This window comes from Capra hircus, chromosome 2 (assembly GCF_001704415.2).
Source record: "Capra hircus breed San Clemente chromosome 2, ASM170441v1, whole genome shotgun sequence".
NCBI lineage: Eukaryota > Metazoa > Chordata > Mammalia > Artiodactyla > Bovidae > Capra > Capra hircus.
The window spans coordinates 57902005-57924110 of record NC_030809.1 but is presented as its reverse complement, the minus strand read 5'-3'; the positions used below and the strand labels follow the sequence as shown (position 1 = coordinate 57924110).

The 22106-nt window shown below is 38.6% G+C and overlaps 1 long non-coding RNA gene across 1 annotated transcript; it reads right to left on the bottom strand.

The window, feature by feature from the left end:
• Nucleotides 471–21955, bottom strand: LOC108633415. Its single transcript, XR_001917051.1, has 3 exons — nucleotides 21774–21955; nucleotides 11079–11151; nucleotides 471–556 (listed from the first exon to the last, which is right to left on the bottom strand). It is a non-coding gene; the product is annotated as an uncharacterized LOC108633415 (long non-coding RNA).

Sequence of the window (22106 nt, the reverse complement as noted above, 5' to 3'; positions counted from 1 at the left end):
ATTGACTCCCTGTGGGTGTGGCCTTTTCAGTCTTGTTCAGAGTGTTGCATGACCAAGGTGTGTCACAGAGTAATTTCTCACTAAATTCATGTGAGATGAGTGATGCAATCAAAATCAGCTGGCTTCAATGGTCTCAAACCATCTCTACTCACCAACCAGAGAATTTAGGCCAAGAGAGTCTCCTCTAGCCTAACACACCACTGGGAAATACAAATAGATGAATGATAATTTTTAATAATATTCCAAATATGTAGTTTTTTAAAGTAAAGTTGGACTAAGAAAGGCCAACATAATGCTTTTATCCTAAGACAAATAGCAAACTAAGGTTGAACTTTGATGGGATTCAGTGAAATATTCTCTTAGGCAATCAAAATTTAGAAATGAAGAAAGTGGTTCAGCTGTCTGCTGCCCAGTGACTTTCACATGCAGTAACTTGTTTAAGACATTGATGAAGTCCATACCTTGAGCTTCACCCATGGGGCTATGCTCTTCAACAGTCTTACCGTCTGAAGCAAAGATGGAGGCAGCCTTGCTTTCAGGTCTGTGAAGTATGAGTCTGTGGAGAAAAGTCAGTCCACAATTACCTTTAGGTTCCTTCTGTACTTTTCTTAAAGAATAGCACACTGTTCACAGCCAAATAATCCTATGGTCCCATCCAGTAAATTCCAAGAAGTCCAGCCATCTTCATTCCATCTCGCTTTGTCTGTCCCTTTTAGTGCTAGCTGCCAGTGACTTTGATTTTATGATCTTATCTCTTCTCTTAGCTTCTGTTGAAATGAATAATTGAGTTCATGATCTCTTTATCAAATGATTGTATAGGCACATCCTTAGTGTTTTCTTCAGAAAAAGACGTCTTACTTTTTGCTGTTTGGATAGACATGATTTTATAAATCTTCATGCTCTGCTCCTTTTTTCCATGTATATATATATATATATATATATATATATATATATACCCTTCATTTCTCTCTCCTTTGGAATTTTGCTATAAGCAGCCAACAGGATCAAAGCTGCTTCTTCAACACCTCTTGCTTGGGAATCTCCTTAGCTGAAGATCGAATTTCCTTCTTCACTAGTTCTACCTTCCAAAAAACACTAGAACACTGTTCTGTAATGTCTTCATCACTTTCTAACAAGGATTGTTTTTATTTGAATAATACACTTAGCATTTATGTCTGATACTTCAGCAGAGTTACTCGTAAAGTCTATGTTTCTAGGATGCACCCCAAGATGCTTTCAGCATCTACCCATTACCACTTCCAAAGCTGCCTCCACATGCTCGGTATACAAATATACATATTCAAATACAAGTGTATTTATTAGAGCAGCACCCCACTTCTCTATACCAAAATGAGTCCCAGTCAGTTCTGTATGCCATAACAAAATACCATAGATGAGGTGGCTTACACAACAGAAATTTTCCTTTTCACAGTTCTGGAAACTGGGAAGTCCAAGAGCAAAATTTCAGTGTGGTCAGGTGAGAGCTCTCTTCCTGGGTTGTAGAGCACTGCCTTCCCATTGTCTCCTCTCATGGCACAGAGAAAGAGAGCAAGTTCTCTTGTGTCTCTTGTTACGAGGTCAACAATTCCCCACAGATCAGCATCCTTCTCTCATTATTTCCTCCAACCCCAAATTTCTATCAAAGTCCCCATCTCCAAATGCTATAACACTCATGAGTAGAGCATAAACATATGAATTTTGTGAAAAGATACAAACATTCAGTTTATAACACTCCCAAAATTCAATGTCACTGTCTTCTGTCTACCACAAAATACATTTGCCTTTTGGTGCCTTTTGTTACACTCTTAGATTGTAAGGATTTAATAGCAGGGGAAGAACACTCTCATCAAATTATCAAACATTCAAATTCTACTTTTGCCTTTTACTAGTGTAGTATTGAGTGAACTGCTCATGTTCATCAATATCTTGTTTCCTCTCCTAGAAAATGGGAATGCTCCCAGCTACACCATACCATTGTTTAAATAATTAAGAAATAATATATCTCACATGCATAGAATAAATGATAAATATATCTATATCTATCATTATTTATAACAACACAACTCATGGCTATTATTATATCCCCCATTTCAGAATAAAAATGATTTGAGATCAGGGATTTATATTCATCTACAAATATGATATCCATCTAGCTAACACATAACAATCAGGCTCAGGCAACACTTGCACATATAAATGGTAGGTGTAATTGTGGAAGATTCTCTGAAAGAAAGTGGCTTTATTCTTGTTGACATGTGTGTATATGGATCAAGACTATTGGCCATGGTAAAAAGCTGAAATGGCCCAGAGCATGAGTAAGACTAGCTGAAAGTAAGCTTTCTTTGAGGATAAGAGAAGATGCAATAGTGCAGTTAAGGAACAGAGTCAATATTAAAAAATCGATCTTCACTTTCAAGGAGTGAAAAGGAGGCTAAAGCCTATATATCTGTGATTAGAGAGGTGATCAAGACGACAGTGTGAAAGGTAACAGAATGATGCCCGATGTATCCCATTTTGGCCTCCATCCAGCAGATCTTTTCTCTCTCTGCTCTCTGATCAGAGAGGCAGATTTGTATAGATAATATCAAAGTGCTCCTGTGGATTCAAACATCAGGATCCCAGCAGAAGATTGGAGAAGGAAGGAAAATTAAATCAAGGTATTTATTCCATTGGCTTTTATTTCTTTTGGTTATTTTGGAAAGATTGTGTGCATCATCATGGTTTTTGTAAATGAAGGTCAGTCGACCAAACTACCTTTCAGTTCAGTTCAGTCACTCAGTGGTGTCTGACTCTTCGTGATCCCATGAATTGCAGCACGCCAGGACTCCCTGTCCATCACCAACTCCTGGAGTTCACTCAGACTCATATCCATCGAGTCGATGATGCCATCCAGCCATCTCATCCTCTGTTGTCACCTTTTCCTCCTGCCCCCAATCCCTCGCAGCATCAGAGTCTTTTCCAATGAGTCAACTCTTTGCATGAGGTGGCCAAAGTACTGGAGTTTCAGCTTCAGCATCATTCCCTCCAAAGAACACCCAGGACTGAGCTCCTTTAGGATGGACTGGTTGGATCTCCTTGCAGTCCAAGGGACTCTCAAGAGTCTTCTCCAACACCACAGTTCAAAAGCATCAATACTTCAGCGCTCAGCTTTCTTCACAGTCCAACTCTCACATCCATACATGACCACCTAAAAAACCACAGCCTAGACTAGATGGACCTTTGTTGGCAAAGTAATGTCTCTGCTTTTTAATATGCTATCTAGGCTGGTCATAACTTTCCTTCCAAGAAGTAAGCATCTTTTAATTTCATGGCTGCAGTCACCATCTGCAGTGATTTTGGAGCCCCCAAAAATAAAGTCTGACACTGTTTCCACTGTTTCCCCATCTATTTCCCATGAAGTGATGGGACCAAATGCTATGATCTTCATTTTCTGAATGTTGAGCTTTAAGCCAACTTTTTCACTCTCCTCTTTCACTTTCATCTTTAATAAGCCTAATTTGACTATCTCGCTATTTCTATCTGGGACTTTGATAGAAGTGAGGTGACAAAGCCTAAGGAGGAGGCTGTGAATAGAAGCTGGCCACGGGGACTCTATCTTCTAGGGGAGGATGGTGAGCAAGTGACTAGGCAGCTTATGATCAAAGCATCAAAGAGACAGACAGACTCTTGCCTCAGTTTTCAAAAAGCTACATGATTTTAGGCAAGTTATCTGGATCATTGAACATCAGACATAAATAAAATATAATGAACAGAACTATCTTCCCATGAAATGTATTTAATGTGAAAAGAAACAGTGTCTATTCAATACCCAAACTAGCACTGTTAATGACCTCTTGGTGGTCCCCAGAAAACTTCATTTTGCTGAAATGATCCAAGCTCTTTTACAAACTTGTTTCACCAGGGGCAGTAAGAAACAGGTGTCCACATTCTTTCTTCTCTTACTCTAAAGGTATTGGTTGAAAGTGAAAAAAATAATTTAAAAAATACTTTCCTTCAGTTCTAAAAGTGCAACAAAGACTTGGTGCAGTTCCAACCACTATAAAAACATTTTCTTTCACAATGATAAATCCTCAGTCTACGTTTCAAATAGTGAAAACTTCATGTTGATTTGAAATGTAATAGTGGGTAATGAGAGAGAGCAGAAACACTGAAATGGAAGTAAATCCTCAAAATGGAATATACAGAATCTAAATAAGAAAAAATGGACAGGATAATGAAATTAAAATTGCCTTTGCCACATGCTTTTTAAGCAATGATAAAATATAATTTCTAAGGCAATTTCCACAACATCAATACCACCAGTTATCAGAGAAATGCAAATCAAAACTGCAATGAGGTGCTAACTCACACTAGTCAGAAGGGCCATCATTAAAAAGTCTACAAATAATACATGCTGGAGAGGTTATGGAGAAAAGGGAACTTTCCTACACTGTTAGTGGGAATGTAAATTGGTGCAAGCACCATGGAGAATGATATGGGAGTTCCTTAAAAAATAAAAATAAAGTTGTCATATTATCCAGCAATTCCACTCCTGAGCACATATCAGGACAAAGCTAAAATTCAAATGGTATATGCACTCCAATGCTAATTGCCACACTATTTACAATAACTAAGACATGGAAATAGCCTAAATGTCTGTTGACAGATGAATGGATAAAGAAGATGTGGTATACATATAAAATGAAATAGTACACAGCCATAAAAAGAATGAAATAATGCCATCTGCAGCTACATGGATGCATCTAGAGTTTATTATACTATATAAAGTCAGACAAAGACAGAAACCATATGATATCACTTACGTGTGAAATTTAAAATGTGACAAAAAATGAACTAGAATACAGAGAATGGATAAACAACAAAATCCTACTGTATAGCCCAGGAACTATATTTAATATCCTGTGACAAACAATAATGGAAAAAAAAAATGAATACGTATATATGCATAGCTAAATCACTTTTCTGTAACAGAAATTAGTACATTTTAAATCAACTGTACATCAACAAAATACATTTTTAAAAAGTTAATATAATACAAATTATAAAACAGAGTTGAGATGTAGCTTAACAGACTCTCAGGGGAAAACCACACACATCATCACTGACTACATTGCACCATTCACCCATATCTGACCTACACGATGACATTTAATACTCATACTGACAAAGGTCAAGGAAATTGTGAACCTTATTATAGATGTTAAGAAGAGGTGGCAAGGATACACAGAAGAACTGTACAAAAAATAGCTTCACGACCAAGATAATCACAATGGTGTGATCACTCACCTAGAGCCAGACACCTTGGAATGTGAGGTCAAGTGGGCCTTAGAAAGCATCACTACAAACAAAGCTAGTGGAGGTGATGGAATTCCAGTTGAGCTATTTCAAATCCTGAAAGATGATGCTGTGAAAGTGCTGCACTCAATATGCCAGTAAACTTGGAAAACTCAGCAGTGGCCACAGGACTGGAAAAGGTCAGTTTTCATTCCAATTCCAAAGAAAGGCAGTACCAAAGAATGTTCAAACTACTGCATAATTGTGCTTATCTCACACACTAGTCAAGTAATGCTCAAAATTCTCCAAGCCAGGCTTCAAAAATACATGAATCGTGAACTTCGAGATGTTCAAGCTGGTTTTAGAAAAGGCAGAGGAACCAGAGATCAAATTGCCAACATCTGCTGGATCATTTCAAAAAAGCAAGAGAGTTGCAGAAAAACATCTATTTCTTCTTCATTGACAATGCCAAAGCTTTGACAGTGTGGATCACAATTAAAAGTGGAAAATTCTGAACGAGAAGGGAATACCAGACCACCTGACTTGCCTCTTGAGAAATCTATATGCAGGTCAGGAAGCAGCAGTTAGAACTGCACATGGAACAACAGACTGGTTCCAAATAGGAAAAGGAGTATGTCAAGGCTGTATATTGTCCCCCTGCTTATTTAACTTATATGCAGAGTGCATCATGAGAAACCCTGGGCTGTAAGAAGCACAAGCTGGAATCAAGATTGCCAGGAGAAATATCAATAACCTCAGATATGCAGATGACACTACCCTTATGGCAGAAAGTGGAGAGGAACTAAAAAGCCTCTTGATAGTGCAAGAAGAGAGTGAAAATGTTGGTAAAGCTCAACATTCAGAAAATGAAGATCATGACATCTGGTCCCATCACTTCATGGGAAATAGATGGGGAAACAGTGGAAACAGTGTCAGACTTTATTTTTTGGGACTCCAAAATCACTGCAGATGGTGACTGCAGCCATGAAATTAAAAGATGCTTACTCCTTGGAAGGAAAGTTATGAATAGCATATTAAAAAGCAGAGACATTACTTTGTCAACAAAAGTCCGTCTAGTCAAGGCTATGGTTTTTCCAGTGGTCATGCATGGATGTGAGAGTTGGACTGTGAAGAAGGCTGAGCGCTGAAGAATTGATGCTTTTGAACTGTGGTGTTGGAGAAGACTCTTGAGAGTCCCTTGGACTGCAAGGAGATCCAACCAGTCCTTTATAAAGGAGATCAATCCTGGGTGTTCTTTGGAAGGAAAGATGCTAAAGCTGAAACTCCAGTACTTTGGCCACCTCATGCAAAGAGTTGACTCATTGGAAAAGACTCTGATGCTGGGAGGGATTGGGGGCAGGAAGAGAAGGTGACAACAGAGGATGAGATGGCTGGATGGCATCACCGACTCGATGGACATGAGTCTGAGTGAACTCTGGGAGTTTGTGATGGACAGGGAGGCCTGGTGTGCTGCGATTCATGGGGTCGCAAAGAGTCAGACACGACTGAGTGACCGAACTAAAACAATATTAGTTTAGCCGGTGCTTTACTTAAATTTGCTTAGCACAAGTGTGTTTTTAAGGAAAGGGTTATTATTATTGTGTCTTTGCAAATATAAATGTCTATTTAAAGGGTCATATTAGCCCTAGATCACTTTATTACCTTGACCTTTATCTTAGTCCCCTGACCAGACATTGAACTTGAGCCCTAGGCAATGAAAATGCCAAGGCCTAATCACTGGACCATTAGGAAATTCATGAAAAATACCCATCCTGTTCCATGGGATCTTGGTCCCCTGACCAGGATTGAATCTGCAGTCTCTGCAGTGGAAGTGTTTTAGCACTTTAGCACTGGACCACCAGGGAAGTCCCAAAACATGTCCTTCTTTTGAAAATTTCATCTGTAAAGCAAACTAACCTATTTCATCTGGAGGTAAATTAAAAAAAAAACTCATCTCTCTATTTGTGTTTACTTGGTCAGTAACTTGAGGCTCAGGAATCTCCTGGGAAGGCAGCCCGAGCTATATATATACTAACAGCTCCTGTTACATGAGTAAGCTCGAGTAAAGAAGCATAGAACCTTTGTAAAGAGGCTCAGATTTCAGGGAGACATTATTCAGAGAAATCGAAGAGATTAAAATGGCAAACAGCTGAATTCAGAAATAGAACATGAAGTCTGGATGTGGTTTTGGGAAAGAATGGTGAGATTATATGTATTCATCCACTTCTGGTCACCACTGTTACTCAGCTTATATAAACACATTGGGGACAAAAGAAATGAACACACAGGTGAGATCTAAAGCAAAATGCCTCTTTCCTTCAACTTACAATACATTGATTCTAAAGCCTCCCTCTCTTTTATTTATTTTAATTTTCTTATTGAAGTATAGTTGGTTTACACTGTTTCATACATACAGCAAGAATTTACAATGTTTTAGACATTCATATTCTATTCCACTATAGGTTATTACAAGATACTGAATATAATTCCCTGTGCTATACAGTAGGTTCTTGTTCACCTATTTTATACATAGTAGTGTGTGTCTGTTAGTCCCAAATTCCAAATTTATCCCTCCCCTGATTTCCTCTTTGGTAACCACAAGTTTGTTTTCTATGCCTGTGAATCTATTTTTGTTTTGTAAGTGAAGTTGTATCACTTTTAAAGATTTCACATATAGATGATATATTATTTTTTCTCCTTCTGATTTGCTTTACTTAGTATGATCATTTTTAGGGCCACCTGTGTAGCTGCAAATGGCATTATTTTATCATTTTTTATGACTGGCAGAAAGTGAAGAGGAGCTAAAAAGCCTCTTGATGAAAGTGAAAGAGGACAGCAAAAAAGTTGGCTTAAAGCTCAATATTCAGAAAATGAAGATCATGGCATCTGGTCCCATCACTTCATGGGAAATAGATGGGGAAACAGTGGAAACAGTGTCAGACTTTATTTTGGGGGGCTCCAAAATCACTGCAGATGGTGATTGCAGCCATGAAATTAAAAGACGCTTACTCCTTGGAAGAAAAGTTGTGACCAAACAAATAGTATATTCAAAAGCAGAGACATTACTTTGCCAACTAAGGTCCATCTAGTCAAGGCTATGGTTTTTCCTGTGGTCATGTATGGATATGAGAGTTAGACTGTGAAGAAGGCTGAGCGCTGAAGAATTAATGCTTTTGAACTGTGGTGTTGGAGAAGACTCTTGAGATTCCCTTGGACTGCAAGGAAATCCAACCAGTCCATTCTGAAGGAGACCAGCCCTGGGATTTCTTTGGAAGGAATGATGCTAAAGCTGAAGCTCCAGTACTTTGGCCACATCATGTGAAGAGCTGACTCACTGTTAAAGACTCTGATGCTGGGAGAGATTGGGGGCAGGAGGAGAAGGGGACGACCAAGGATGAGATGGCTGGATGGCATCACCGACTCGATGGATGTGAATCTGAGTGAACTCCAGGATATGGTAATGGACAGGGAGGCCTGGAGTGCTGCGATTCATGGGGTCATGAAGAGTTGGACACGACTGAGTGACTGAACTGAACTGAACTGAATATTCCATTGTATATATATATACATATATATATATATATATATTCCATGTGTATTCCATGTGTATATATATGGAATATTCCATGTGTATATATATGGAATATTTTCACTCATCTGTCAATGAGCATTTAGGTTGTTTTCATTTCTAAGCTATTGTGAATAGTGCTACTATGAACATATGGGTGTATGCATCTTTTCAAATTATGGTTTCCTCTAAATATATGCCAAGGAGTGGAAATGTTGGATCATATAGCAACTCTATTCTTAGTTTTCTAAGGGGGAACCACCACATCTTTTCCATAGTGGCTGTAACAATTTACATTTCCATCAATAGTGTAGGATGGTTCCCTTTTCTCCACACCCTCCCCAATATATATTATTTGTAGACTTTTTACTGATGGCCATTCTGACTGGTGTGAGGTGATACCTCATTGTAGTTTTGATTTACATTTCTCTAATAATGAGCAATATTGAGCATCTTTTCATGTGCCTGTTGGCCATCTGGATGTCTTCTTTGGAGAAATGCCTATTTAGGTATTTTGTCCATTTTTTTTTTAATATTGAGCTGTATGAGCTGGTTGTATATTTTTTAAATTAATCTCCTATTGATCACATCATTTACTAATAACTCCCTCTCTTAACCAATAGGTAAAATTTCACTTTTCTTTTGAATAGTGAAAGTCAGTACTAGAGAACTAAGATAACCTGAGCTTTTGTCTGAGTGAGGGACAGTGCAGAATACCAACCATGGAAGGAGGAGGATGTGTGGCCAGAATGGAATGTTGGTCCCAGTGAGTCTAAGCAGCCCCCCTCAAAATACCTGCCTAGACACAGTCACCCCTGATGCTTATGGACATAACTAGCCAGTTGATGATTAACTCTCTATCAGGAATAGGTAAATAAATTCTATAAAGGGCCCAGTGGTAAGGCTTTTGTGCTTTGCAGGCCTTATAGCTTGTCGCAATTACTAAGCTCCACCATTTTAACGCAAAATTTACCGCAGATAACATAGACAAACAAGCATGACTATGTCCCCCCAAAATCTAACTGATATTGAAATTTTCCAGTCACATAATTTTTCTATTGTAAAAAATTATTTTTCTTGTGCTATTTTTAAAAATTATTTTAAAATGTAAAAACTATTCTTAGTTCCAGCACCCTACAAAAACAGCTGGTAGGCTGGATTTGACCCACTCCCTATAATTTTCTGAAGTTTCCTGTATGTCATCCAAAACATCTCATTATTAATTGGACTGTGAAGAAAGTTGAGTGCCGACAAATTGATGCTTTTGAACTGTGGTGTTGGAGAAGACTCTTGAGAGTCTCTTGGACTGCAAGGAGATCCAACCAGTCCATTCTGATGGAGATCAGCCCTGGGATTTCTTTGGAAGGAATGATGCTAAAGCTGAAGCTCCAGTACTTTGGCCACCTCATGCAAAGTGTTGACTCATTGGAAAAGACTTTGATTCTGGGAGGGATTTGGGGCAGGAGGAGAAGGGGACGACAGAGGATGAGATGGCTGGATGGCATCACTGACTTGATGGACGTGTCTGAGTAAACTCAGGGAGATGGTGATGGACAGGGAGGCCTGGCGTGCTGTGATTCATGGGGTCGCAAAGAGTCGGACACGACTGAATGACTGAACTGAACTGAACTGAACTGAAGGATGATTAAAGCTAATATTTGATTTGAAAGGAAAGATTGACCTCAAACCTGGTTAATAAGAAAGGAATAAGAACCAGTTATAACATGTTATTCTTAAGAATTTCTAAAGTTATTCTTAAGTAATAATGAGCTAATTTAATGTTCTAACCAATGTCCCAAACCACTTCCTCAAGCATGTATTATATGTCATTTTCAAGTTTATTTTGATGCCTAAAGAGCTTATATTTAGCTCTAAAAACATATTGGATGAGTTTAAAGATCTATGAATTATAGCTCTACCATACTGAGTAATATGTTACCCAAGGAGCTGGGCTGCATTGCATGATAAAGGGCGATTGAAATTTAGAAAAAGACAAAGTTCATCAGATTTTCATGTGTAAGTTTCATTTATCCACTTGAGGAATTAAAATATTAACAATCATGCTTGCTTTGGCAGCATATACACTCAAAACTTCCTACTATGTGTGTACTTGAAGGCCTTTATTAACAGTTAAGGGAAGGCTGAATTAACAAAATTTTACAACCTGAGGACATTTACTGTTTAAATAACAAGAAATGTAACGTTCGGTGGTCTCATGAATGATTTGGTAACTCACCAATGTTTGCTTTGAAGCTGCTGAAATTTTGTTCATCTTTTCCTCATGATCCTGAGTCACAATGAATGGAATCCTAAGTAACAAGTAAAAGTGAAAGTGTTAGTTTCTCAGTCATGTCCGACTCTTTGTGACTCCATGGACTGTAATCACCAAGCTCCTCAGTCCATGGAATTCTCCAGGCAAGAACACTGGAGTGGATAAATCATTCTCTTCTCCAGGGAATCTTCCTGATCCAGGGTTCAAGCCCTAGTCTCCAGAATTGCAGGCAGAGTCTTTACCATTTGAGCCATAGGGCTAAAACATGTTCTTAACAACAATCTATGGTGTTTTCATCTGGAAAGGGAAGTAAACACTCAGTAGATCAATCATAACTCATCCTTTGAATGTTGGGGGAGGGAGCAGGATTATGTTAACAATGGGAACTGGCTTTCTGATTTAGGCAGTTAAAAGTGTCAAAAAATAAGAAATTTAATGCATATCAAAATCATACAGATTAAACGAATTTATATATATATATGACTTCCCAGGTGGCATAGTGGTAAAGAATCTGCCTGCCAATGAAAGAGACTCATGTTCAATCCCTGGTTTGGGAACATCCTGTGTAGCAGGAAATAGCAAATCACTCCAACATTCTTGCCTGGAAAATTCCATGGGCAGAGGAACCTGGTGGGCTACAGTCCTCGGGGTTGCAAAAAGTCAGACATAACTGAGTGAATGAGAACAGAACAGTATATACATATAGTAAAATTATGAAATTACCTAAATGTGTATCTAGATTGATATCATTGTTCTACAAGGATGTCGATAAAATTAAAACAAGTTGTTAAAACGAAACAAAAACAAGAACAGATATCCCAGATATGTGTTATTTTATTTGTATGTGCTCAGAGAGAGTTGGAAATCATCATTCTAACTTGTTACCATGAATTACTTCATTAAGAGGCAAGAATGGAGGTCTATAATTACGTTTTTCTCCGTGTACTTTTACATTGGTTCATCACTTGCAATGGTTTTATGCTTGCTTTACCAAATAATGAACTTTTTTTTAATTAAGAAAGGAACAATAAACAATAGAACAAATAACATATTCAAAGTAAAATGAAATGCTAATTAGCATAAGGATTGATTGCTGAGCATGAGTACAAGGCCAGAAGAGGGTGAAGTTAGAAACTGAAATTTAATGAGGACTTATTATATGCAAGAAATCACCTAGAGAAATGTGTAAATGTAATATTATTATTTCTATGATTATTGGGAAGGTAAGAAGCAACAGTTAAAACTGCACATGGAACAACAGACTGGTTCCAAATAGGAAAAGGAGTACGTCAAGGATGAATATTGTCACCCTGCTTATTTAACTTGTATACAGAGTACATCATGAGAAACGCTGGGCTGAAAGAAGCACAAGCAGGAATCACGATTGTGGGGAGAAATATCAATAACGTCAGATATGCAGATGACACCACCCTTATGGCAGAAAGTGAAGAGGAGCTAAAAAGCCTCTTGATGAAAGTGAAAGAGGAGAATGAAAATGTTGGCTTAAAGCTCAACATTCAGAAAATGAAGATCATGACATCTAGTCCCATTACTTCATGGGAAATAGATGGGGAAACAGTGTCAGACTTTATTATTTTGGGCTCCAAAATCACTGCAGATGCTGAATGCAGCCATGAAATTAGGAGACACTTACTCCTTGGAAGAAAAGTTATGACCAGCCTAGATAGCATATTCAAAGCAGAGACATTACTTTGCCGACTAAAGTCCGTCTAGTCAAGGCTATGGTTTTTCCAGTGGTCATGTATGGATGTGAGAGTTGGTCTGTGAAGAAAGCTGAGCGCCAAAGAATTGATCCTTTTGAACTGTGGTGTTGGAGAAGACTCCTGAGAGTCCCTTGGACTGCAAGGACATCCAACCAGTCCATTCTAAAGGAGATCAGTCCTGGGTGTTCTTTGGAGGGAATGATGCTGAAGCTGAAACTCCAGTACTTTGGCCACCTCATGCAAAAAGTTGACTCATTGGAAAAGACTCTGCTGCTGGGAGGGATTGGGGGCAGGAGGAGAAGGTGACAACAGAGGATGAGATGGCTGGATGGCATCACTGACTTGATGGACGTGAGTCTGAGTGAACTCTGGGAGTTGGTGATGGACAGGGAGGCCTGGCGTGCTGCGATTCATGGGGTCGCAGAGTCGGACACGATTGAGTGACTGAACTGAACTGAACTGAAGTGCATTGTTATTTCATTTTGATAAATAAGTAAACTTTGTTTCAGAGAAATAAATAAACTTCTCCATGTCACAAAGTGGGGAACTGGATTTCAAACCCTAGTCCTACTGACTTCAAGTGCCTCCAACAAGCCATAGCCAGTGACTTAGAAATTAAAGATGGTTTTCAGGAAATAGTGGTGGAATTTATGATGAGTCTTGATAGAAAGCAGAATGTTAGAGACTGGTAACACATTTGTACAGGGAATGAGTTTGGAACAGTTAAGTTAGCTAGTTTGAGGATCAACTTGAGGACCAACACATAAAATATGGAAGAAATATAACTTAAAAATCACTGCTAGAGACAGTTACTAGATCTTTCAGGCTTAGTTTAAAAAAGGAAATTTAGTTTGGATTAGTTTTGTTTGTGGAGAAATATTTAATTGGCATATACATTAAGAATGAATACTCATAAAACTTCTCTCACTCTTTACAACCCTATAGATTGTAGCCTGCCAGGCTCATTTGTCAGTGAAATTCTCCAGGCAAGGATACTCTAGTGGGTAGGCTTTCTCTTCTCCAGGGGATCTCCCTTACTCAGGGATTGAACCTGTGTCTCCTGCATTGCTTGTTGATTCTTTACCGTTTGAGTCACCAGGGAAGCCCATCTTAATTTTTTAAAATTTCTTATAAAATAACATAGTCAGTGTATGTAGTCAATGTATGTAATTTAGAAAATGCCAAAAAATGAAAACTATTTATTAGTGACTTCTACCTTATACCAATATTACGGTGAATATATTTTCAGCACCTTCCCCAACACAATGTATTTGGGATAATTCTGAATATTCTAAGTCATAAGCTACATATTTTCCCCTTATATACCTTATATAGACCTTTTTTCTATGTCATTCAATATCTTTATACAACAGCATAATTTTAATATATATTCTACATTAGATACTGTGCAGTCCAGGAAACTGATATACCTTGATTTATTTAATGAGATATTTATATATATTTTATATGTATATTTTATTCTTCATACTTATATAGATATTCCAAATTTTTATTTTTCTGAATAAATCAAAGTATATGTAAAAAGCTAAAAAGAAATTAGAATAAATAACAAAAACAGCAAAAGGTAGAATATAATGCTACAAATATTTATGGTCAGCAAAAAATTCCTTTAGCATTAAAAATTAAAGATAAATAAAATGATAGTAAAGATTTGTTACTTCCTTATTCTATCAATCAAATGTCTAATCAACTAGCTTGCTTTTGACCAGATTTCTTTAAGCTAATATAAAATTCATAATATGCTAATATATACTTATATATATATGTATCATCACTTCAGAATAATTGTATTAAGCCAAATTTGAAGGAAGCTTAGCAAACAATATGCTGGTTTTCAACAATTTTTACTTTGAAATAACATTAGTGCAGGTGGAGTAACAACAATGTGAACAATGATGATAAAATGATGAAATATTTAAAAGTAATAGCTCAACGTTCAGAAAACTAATATCATGGCATCTGGTCCTGTCACTTTATGGCAAATAGATAGGGAAACAGTGGAAACAGTGGCTAACTTTATGTTTTTGGGCTCCAAAATCACTGCAGATGGTGATTGCAGCCATGAATTAAAAGACGCTTACTCTTTGGAAGGAAAGTTATGATCAACCTAGACAGCATATTAAAATGCAGAGATATCACTTTGCCAAAAAAGGTCCATCTAGTGAAGGCTATGGTTTTTCCAGTAGTCATGTATGGATGTGAGAGTTAGACTATAAAGCAAACTGAGCTCCAAAGAACTGATGCTTTTGAACTGTGGTGTTGGAGAAGACTCTTGAGAGTCCCTTGGACTGCAAGGAGATCCAACCAGTCCATCCTAAAGGGGATCAGTCCTGGGTGTTCACTGGAAGGACTGATGTTGAAGCAGAAACTTCAATACTTTGGCCACCTGATACGAAGAGCTGACTCAATGCAAAAGACCCTGATGCTGGGAGAGATTGAGAGCAGGAGAAGAAGCGGATGACAAAGGATGAGATGGTTGGATGGCATCACCGACTCAATGGACATGAGTTTGGGTGGACTCCAGGAGTTGGTGATGGACAAGGAGGCCTGGCATGCTGCAGTTCATGAGGTCACAAAGAGTGAGACATCACTGAGTGACTGAAATGAACTGAACTGAACTGAGCTGAATCTAAATCCCTCGAAGACAAACCATTAATTAAAAATAAGGAGGCTTCCTTGGTGGGTCAGCTAGTAAAGAATCTACCTGCAGTTCAGGAGACCCCAGTTTGATTTTTGGGTCAGGAATATCTCCTAGAGAATGGATAGGCTACTCAGTCCAGTATTCTGGGCTCCTGGTGACTCAAACAATAAAGAAGCTGCTTCAGTGCAGGACACTTGGGTTTGATCCCTGGGTTGGGAAGATCCCCTGAAGGAGGGCATGGCAACCCACTCCAGTATTCTGGCCTCAAGAATCCTCATGGACAGAGGACGCTGGCAGGCTACAGTCCATGGGGTCACAAACAGTCAGCCATGATTGGCCGACTAAGCACAGCACAGCACAGCACACAAGGAAGCATTTCCATTACGTAGATGGAAAAATCAAGCTCTTAGAGTCTGCTATTTTTTATCTTTTAGCCACCCTGCATGGCATGTGGGAACCTAGTTCCGTGACCAGATATTAAATCCATGTCCCTTGTATTGGAAACTTGTAGTCTCAACCACTGGACTCTTAAGGTCATCACACTCTCGTTATTTATCTAAGGAAGCAGAAAGTGACTCATGTGGAATTTCAGTCAATGACTTACTAACTTCAAGAGCTTTATAACTTTGTACTCACAATTGCTCTACTTTAAAACCATATTTAGAACTTTAAGACTGGTGGTGGCTGTGTGTGTGTGTGTGCGCGCGCATGTGTATATGTTGGGCAGATGGTGCATCATTGGAAAAGAAATGTCTGAACTGGATTTGGCACCTCATTGGAATTGTGAGGAAGCTCCTAATAAAAAGTGTTCCTGGGGAAAACCCACATATCTCAGTCAATGCATCTCATTGTCCTATAAATGGTTAAATATTCATATATTATTGAAAAATTTTACCATCTCCTAGTTACTGTGACTAGTGTCTGATAATAACTCATGCCTGTCCCTGTCTCATCACATGATCCCACCCACACTCTGAACCTCAGCTAAGGACTAGCTCGGAGGGCTCCATTTTCCCATGTTGGAATAATTTGGGTGCAGTTTGTAGTCTAGAACTCTCCATATCCAAGCATATCTGTTTGACCAGCTCCCACACCCACAGTTGCATTGTCAAGCATATGCAATATTTGTATCTGGTCAGGAACATGCAAATATGGAAAACTAATAGAAAATGTCATTATAGGCTCATCCTTTTATTCTTGTATATTTATGTATCTGTTCACCTACTTGACTATTCATTTATTCATTCATTCATTTGACTATTATTTTATTCAAAATACTACCTAATTATGTTTTCTTTGTTTATTCATTTTAAAAGTACGCATATTTAATATGCTAAGTTCTGTGGTTGCAAAGAGAACTGACACAAAATCCATCCATTCAGGGACTCCTGGTGTGATGAAGGAAACACATCCATAAGTATGCCAGTGTATTACAGAGTTGTGTTTTGTAGAAGAATCGATGCATGATCAAAGAGCAGTGTGGCTGAGAGGACAAAATACCATTAGAAAGGCTTTATAAAGGAGGGAATAGCTGATGTTCTTTATATCAGGGGCAAAAGATGGTACAGTTGCTTCTCAAAGAAGAGAAAACAGGAAGGAACAGGCATTCTAGACAGATAACAGATGATGACATAGAAGTTAGGGCTTCCCAGGTGGCTCAGTGGTAAAGAATCTGCCTGCCAATGTAGGAGAAACAGGAGATGCCAGTTTAATCACTGGGTCTGGAAGATGTCCTGGAGGAGGAAATGACAACTTATTCCAGTATTCTTGCCTGGAAAATCACATGGAGAGTGTAGCCTGGTGGACTACAGTCCTTGGGGTTGCAAAGAGTTTGGGACATGACTGAGCACACACTCACACATGACACCAAAGTTAAAGAAAATTGGAGCCAGAGAGAATAAAAAATGGGAAGAAGAGTCAGGAGAGAGGTGTCTGGAAGGAAAGCTCCAGTTAGAGGCACCGAGTGCTATTTCAGAGCTGAGAATTCACAACACTCTCAGCCAGCCATCAGGAGCTTACATCAAGGGGCTGAGACAGGCTGGGATCCAGAATCGTATGCTGCAGGGTGTGCTCCTGGAAAAAAAACTCTTCTTGAACAAAAAAATACAAAGAAATTGTATGGAACTGAAAATAACTGCATGCATTGGAACAAACGCTGGATGAAAAGACATAAAAAGACCAAAAGACCTAACTGCCACTCTGTAGTCAGAAGCAAAAACCAGGTGTTGGAAGAAAAAGCAGGGTACTGTGCATACCCCACCATACTCAGCACCACAAGTTCAGTTTGGTTCAGTTCAGTTGCTCAGTCTTGTCCGACTCATTGTGACCCTATGGACAGCAGTACACCAGGTCTCCCTGTCCATCACCAACTCCCAGAGTTTACTCAAATTCATGTCCATTGAGTCAGTGATGCCATCCAGCCATCTCATCCTCAGTCGTCCCCTTCTCCTCCCACCTTCAATCTTTCCCAGCATCAGGGTCTTTCAAATGAGTCAGTTCTTCGCATGAGGTAGCCAAAGTATTGGAGTTTCAGCTTCAGCATGAGTCCTTCCAGGGAACACCCAGGACTGATCTTTAGAATGGACTGGTTGAATCTCCTTGCAGTCCAAGGGACTCTCAAGAGTTTTCTCCAACACCACAGTTCAAAAGCATCAATTCTCCAGTGTTCAGCTTTCTTTATAGTCCAACTCTCACATCCATACATGACTACTGGAAAAACCATAGCCTTGACTAGACGGACCTTGTTGGCAAAGTAATGTCTCTGTTTTTTAACATGCTGTCTAGGTTGGTCATAACTTCTCTTCCATGGTGTAAGTGTCTTTTAATTTCATGGCTGCAATGACCATCTAAGTGATTTTGGAGCTCAAAAAAACAAAAAAAAATGAAGTCAGCCACTGTTTCCCCTGTTTCCCCATCTATTTGCCATGAAATGATGGAACTGGGTACCATGATCTTAGTTTTCTGAATGTTGAGCTTTAAGCCAACTTTTTCACTCTCCTCTTTCACTTTCAAGAGGCTCTTCAGTTCTTTGCTTTCTGCATAAGGATGGTGTCATCTGCATATCTGAGGTCATTGATATTTCTCCCAGCAATCTTGACTCCAAGTTGTGCTTCATCCAGCCCAGTGTTTCTCATGACGTACCCTGCATATAAGTTAAATAAGCAAGGTGACAATATACAGCCTTGATATATTCCTTCCCAAATTTGGAACCAGTCTCTTGTTCCATGTTGGTTCTTGACCTGCATACAGATTTCTCAAGAGGCAGGTCAGGTGGTCTGGTATTCCCATCTCTTTCAGAATTTTCCAGTTTGTGGTGATCCACACAGTCAAAGGCTTTGGCATAGTCAAGAAAGCAGAAGTAGATGTTTTTCTGGAACCTCTTGCCACAAGGAGGTGCATAAACCACCTAACCCATCCCTCAGGCCCAAACCCAGACACATCCTACCTTTGTCCCAATTAAAGAGCCAAATCACCCCCCACTCCCAGCTCAGGTAAAGAGCCAAGGAAATTTTTACTTGTTTTCCCTCGCTCATGTGGGTGCATGGGCCACAATAAAGCCTTGCCTGAATTTCTTGTCTTGCCTCTAGTCAATTTCTATTGATTAAGGAGGCCAAGAACCCTCTTTGGTATCAGCACCAGGGAGCCATCCCAGAGGCCTCGTGTCTCTCGCACTGTTGGAGTGGGATGCAGGGTGAAACAAGGTGGTTGCAACTGTCAGAGGGAGAGAGGACCCTTCATCTCCTTCTCTTGGGAGAGAGGAAATTAGGAAAAAATTAAAAAGATAATGTCCCCATTTGGAGGTGGGGCTAGGAATCAAAGGATGAGGAATAATTCAGGTAAAAGAAAAAACTCAGGGTCTCTGTGAGGGTGACTGGAAGAGGCTTAGTGAATGGGCATCATCATCACATACTCTTTAAAACCTTCTCTACTGAAAGAAAGGAACTGCTTAAATTTAAACATTTGTTATACAATAAATATTTGATAATCCATTAAACAGAACAGTCCCTATCTTGAGAAGCACTAGACATCTCCCACTTCAACAGGTTTTCCATGAATTTGATCACAGAATACAAATATCTGCCTTTGTGCATTTCATTTTTGAATAGGTTGGCAGTTTTGAAGCAGATTTTTCTATCCACTCAGGCTTAATTAAATCTGCAAATATAAAAGTGGGGTATTTCTAAAGATTGAGTGATTACATATAATTACCATAGCTTAATGTTCTTTTAGCTTATGGAATAATAAGTGTCTAGAGATAAAAATGTATAAAGTTTTAATAGATCTGAGATGTACCAATAAGGAAAGTTGGAAATCTGATGGTTCACTTAGTCTAAAATCATATCGTTTTTCCTTTAGAGACAGATAACCTGGTATTACAATCTGTTTTGTTGTTGTTGTTGTTATAAATAGGTTCTATTATTAATGATAAGTTGAGAAATACTTTGCAAATTCACTCCCCATGAGTCATATTTCAGGACATTTTTGTTGAAGAAACAGGAACTATGTGCAGATTAAACGGCTTTCTCAAAGCTTCCTCTTCCTCTCTAGGCAAAGGTTTATTATTTATAAATGGTACTTGCTGCAATACAAGCAAACAAAATAAACATGTCTTTAACATTATTAAAGAAAAATGTCTTTAGAGTGTGGGATCAGGACAGAGGGCTGACATGTCCATCTATCATATGAAAATATTCAAGACATTGATACATGCACTCGAAGCATTAACAGTTACTTTTAACAAGCAATTATTAAGCTTTTCTTCATTCTTATTATTTTATTTTTCATATATTCAGCTTACCTTTAATGATTTTAAAGGGAGAGAAATAAATATTTGTAAGTACCCAGTAAATGTCAGATGTAATCATGCACAGCTTTGCATGAGACACTTAACCTAATCCACACAGCAGCTCAATGTGCTCTAATCTTGCAGACAAGCACACAGAAGCTCAGACAGGGAAATGCTACCCAAGGCAGTGCCAGGATTCCCAAAGAAATTCCCAAAACATTTCTCTCTCAGATCAAGGACCACGTTCTTTCTTTATCCCCCTTGTGTGTATATGCTAAGTCATGTCTGGCTCTTTGCATCCTCATGGATAGTAGCTCACCAGGCTCCCCTGTCCACAGAATTCTCCAGGCAAGAATACTGTAGTGGGTAGCCGTGCCCTCCTCCTGGAGATTCTCCCAACCCAGGGATTGAACCTGGGTCTCTTATATCTCCTGGATTGGCAGGTGGGTTCTTTACCACTAGTAAAGGGGGATGCCACCTCATTCCCCCTTAATATGTCGTATTTCAATGTATCCTAAACTAGTCTTTCAGAATTAGATGAAGTTCTTCTGCTAGAATTCTACAAGTGAAACATATCTTTTCCTTAAAATCAGACAGTTTAGAAATATATATATAAAAAAACTAAACTAAAACTGAACTTTTGTCCTTGTCTAAAGGAAAACCAAAAAAATTAAAACTGTAAGTACCAATTCTATTTTTCTCTTGAAATGAGTGAGATTAGAATTCTTTCCTTGAAACCGAAAACCAGAAATGATATTCTGTTAGTTTGATCTATGATGTTTTTATATCTTCCTGAAGTTTCAGCTCTGAAATAGGCAGTTTCTTCCTACGTGACTGCTGGATTTCTATGTGGATTTCCTCTCTTGTTCTGCATGGTCATCATCCTCCTAGCAGACATTCCCAGAAAGGGCAGGTCTTGTCCACTTGTGTGAGATTTTAGGCATGACTCTGATTTAGTGGTTGAAATATCCACTTACAGTCGATGCCTGAACAACTTAATTTCACATCAAATGGTCACTCCAGTGGGATTCCTCTAATGACTGAAATGTGGGATGACAGCTTATTTATTCTTTTTGCCTTCTCTCTTTTTAATTAAGATATTAAAAGGATAGACTCATATCAGCCATTTGTATGTTCATTGTAATAAAGCTGTCAGCAGTCAAATAACCTTTAAAATGTCCAATTAGGGAAACACAGTCCCTAATTCATAAGTTCAAGACAACTTAAATAGGAGCCACCTGCTTGCATAATAAAGATAGTTACTTACTTTCACTTTTTTTTTAGTAATACTTAAAGATATTGTTCTACATGCTTTATGAATCTTAGCTCATTTAACTCCTCTGATAATCTCATTTTTATAACACTTCTAAATTATCACCCATTTTATAGGTGAAGAAACTGAGTCACAAGAGAGTAATGTGATTTGCCAAGGTCATACAATTTTTAAGGGATGGATCAGAGATTTAAAGCCAGACAATTTACCTTACCTCCACCATTTGTTCTGCTTTGTATCCATCAGTGAACTGTGGTATTTGTTTCAGTCCTTAAACGCCTTTATTTCCTCCTTTTCCCATAGTCATGCCAGGAGAGGTGGACTACATCAGCAGGAGAGAAAAAGCAAAGACTAACTTATGTACAGTTGACCTACACTGCAGCGTATGTGGTCCAAATGAAATTCTACCCAAAAATATAATAATGCTAGACTCAGGAGAGAGCCATGGCCAAGGAACATAGGAGGAAAGTTAAGGGAGATGATGCCATTTTTAGTATCTGTATTGGGCCTGACTGAAAGGTCATGAGTGCTAGCAATAAAAACAATT